Raw genomic sequence first — 3342 nt, 5'->3', positions numbered from 1 at the left:
GTGCGGGCTGTGCCCACAGAGGCTGCCTGGGGGAGGGGGGCGGGGAGAGGCAGGCCGAGGAAAGACCTCGCTCCCTTATCCCACCTTCCAGCCCTGCCGCGTACTCTGCACCCCTTCATTCCGGTAACATCTCACTTTCCCGTCACAGGGAACGGCGATGAGCTCAAGAGGTTAAACCGTGCAGCAGCTCATAATGGCTTACGTGTGCAGGGGAAAACGTGTATGAGCTTTTCCTAAGCCACATATTCACAGCACTCGGTTTTTCCCTACTCAAAAGTGCACTCCTGCAAAATCTCTTCTATTTTTTAAAAAAATATATTTAAAATTGCTGTTATTAACGTGCTTCCAGATGCAAACAGAGCAAATGCACCCCTATTTCCCAGAGCAAAATGGAATGTGTCATACAGAAAGGATTTAACAGCTTGAGGCACGTGGGTGCTTTTGCATACGGAGGCAAAAAGTATTAATGCCCGGGCTGCGAGTGGGCAAAGGGCAGAGCGAAGTGAACCCTGCAGCCGCAGAGAGCATTCCCGGGCTCCGGTGGCGTAAACTGGGCTGAGATCTTGGCCCGTGTTCGCCGCGCCGCTGCCATCTAGCGACAAAATATTGGGTACTGCAGCCGCCCAGCTGGTGGAGCGCTGCTGCCACCTAGCGAAAACATTTAGGTACTGCAGCCGCCCGATTGGTGGAGCGCTGCTGCCATCTGGCGACCAAAAATTGGTACCAGACCACGGGGCTCGAACGCGTGTCCTCCGCGCGGGAAAGATGCTACCGACGGCGTGACGCGACCCCTGGTCGTTGCAGTCGAGCCACTTCTACGCATGCGCTGCCCTTAGTTTGCCAGAAACCCCACTGCACATGCGTAAAAGCCGATTTCGTAATGCGCATGACCCGCTGGAAACCACGCCCCTAGGCATCAAGTCCATTCTGCGCATGCGCTGTCCTTAATTTTCCAGTATCACTATTGCGCATGCGTATTAGGGTTAGGGTCCTAGGCTGCTACGTGAGAAACGTGTCAGTGTTTGCTGCCCTGACATCCCTCTACTATTTCTGATGTCACCACCATACCTGCCCCTGCTTCTTTGTAGAGGATGAAGAGAGAGGGTGCTGTGTCCAAGAAGTCTTTTGCCTGGGGCTCTGCATTTACTTCACCTGCATGGCTCCTTTGATCTTCCAAACTCACTTCTGGAACACAAAAACACATGCAGCAGTGACTTCGTGGAAGTGGACAACACCTAAACCAAAATCCACCAGCAGCACAATAAGGAATAGGACCAGAAGCCCCAGATTTTGAAAACCCTCAGCCCCTCCTCATACCTGTGCACCTGTCCATTGGTGCTGGCACCTCCTCCCCCAAGATGTCGCTGCAGTTTTCAATCACAAACTCCACCAGCATGTTCCCCTGCACACATCAAAGCCTTGGTCTCAGCCTACGAGTTTTCTCCCTTTGAGCCTCCCAGTTCTCCCTGCCATCCCCCTGGGGAGGGAGGAAGCAAGCAGCGCGGCCCCGCTTAAACCACAACAGCCTATTAGCATTATAGTGAGCTGGTTAATGGTGAGAGTGCTCATCCTTTGTTCTCCATCAGGGTGCGGGCGTCTCCCGTACCACATTGGGATGCACAAAAGCCTCAGTGATCCAGCTGCTGTTGGAGCTGATGGAAAAGCTTTTTGGGTGAGCCGACGTATTTCTAGTGGCCAGCATGGCAGTTTGCTTTATACCATTGCCCTGAGCGTGGGCATCTGGAGAAACTGCCCAGCAGTCAGTGTGCAGGGATGACGGCCGCAGGGGACAGCAAGCTGCAGGTGAGGGTCAGCAGCGGCACCGTGTCTGCCTGCGTGTTGCCCTGGCTCTGAGCTAATGGCGCTGCTCCCCAATGGAGCATCCATCGAGCCTGAGCACAAGCTGTGTCTTAGCCGGAATCCGAGCAGGAGCCGAGAGGACAGTGACACCTCCAGAGGTGCCATCCAGCCCCCACCTCCCTGTGGGACTGTGCTGTGGTGTCAGTCCTAAAGCACCTGAGCTCAGCAGTGATGCCCACTGGCAACGAGTCTGGGCAAAGGGATGATCCCAAAGTCCTCCCCTAGGACGCACCACCAAACAATATCTGCCTAGTCCCCAATTATCGCATGGCAGACGTAGTCAGAAGAGAGGAAAGATCATTTTATTGATGACATCAGCTGCGGGCTGGGGAGGTGGTGGCTACCCAGGAGCCCCAGGGCTTCAGGTGGGAAAACAGCACCTGCAACGGTAAGAGCCAGAAAGCACTGCTAAAGCCACAAAGCCAGGACAAGGCATGACTTGGTTGCCCTTGCTTTGGGGAACGCTTTGCAGAGTGCCTTGCCTCAGCACTCCTGCCCAAAAGACTGGTTCTTTTCATTTACTCCAGCACCCGCAGCAGACAATAAAAGCCTTACACAAGCAGCCTGCCACAGCAAGAAAGGATCTTCCTGACTTGCTCTTCAGTTCTCAAATGGAATGTTACTGCCTGTGGAACAGGGTTTAATAGGCTGTATTCCCAAGACCTCTGACTCCCCTTTACTGACCTGGGCCCCTGCGTCCGTGCTTTTCCCAAACGATATTTGTTCTAGTGTTTGGTCCATAGTTCCCCATTCTAGTATCTAATATTGCATTCCACCACTTCATACATTGACTTTTCAATCACTCCATCTGTCTCTGGCTGCCCCCCTTGCGGGCAACATGGAAACACAGATCAGGACTTGCTTTGCAGTTAAACTGTGTCTATCACACACATCACTGTTGGAGGAAAATGCCAGATCAGTGCTACTGTAGGCTGTACACCTCAGCTTTGTCCCCTGTATAGCCCAAACCAGGACTGCAAGCGCAGTCAGCTGATAGATGCTAGACAAAAGTTTAATATTAATAAGATTATGCCTGACAGTTCAAAGGAGCTTTATAGAACAGGAGACCCTGCCCTTTAGAAGGCTGAAACGATGGAGATTGTCTATTGTGATTACTCAGAACTGGGACGTACGGAACCTGAAGCAATCATCCTTGAAAGCAGCAGCAAAATAGCAAAGTGATCAAGATACAGAACAACTTGTTAAGCCAACCGTCAAGATAGGAACTGATAGAAGATTTATTATGGAATCAAGAGATTATGTAATGTTTAGGTAGATACTATAAATATGTGACTGAAAATCTTGTAAGCTTGTCACTCTCTGGGGAGGTGACCCAACGCTGCTGGACCGATTAAAACATGCAAACCTAGAGTAACCCGTAAGAGTTCGAGTCTCTTCTTTTACAATCACACTCGCCGGGCAGCCCTCAGCCACGCAGGCAGTATGTTACAAGGTACTGTGCACTTACATACAACTCTAGGA

Source organism: Falco biarmicus, chromosome 4 (genome assembly GCF_023638135.1).
Source record: "Falco biarmicus isolate bFalBia1 chromosome 4, bFalBia1.pri, whole genome shotgun sequence".
Taxonomy (NCBI): domain Eukaryota; kingdom Metazoa; phylum Chordata; class Aves; order Falconiformes; family Falconidae; genus Falco; species Falco biarmicus.
Note: the sequence above shows the minus strand (reverse complement) of the source record.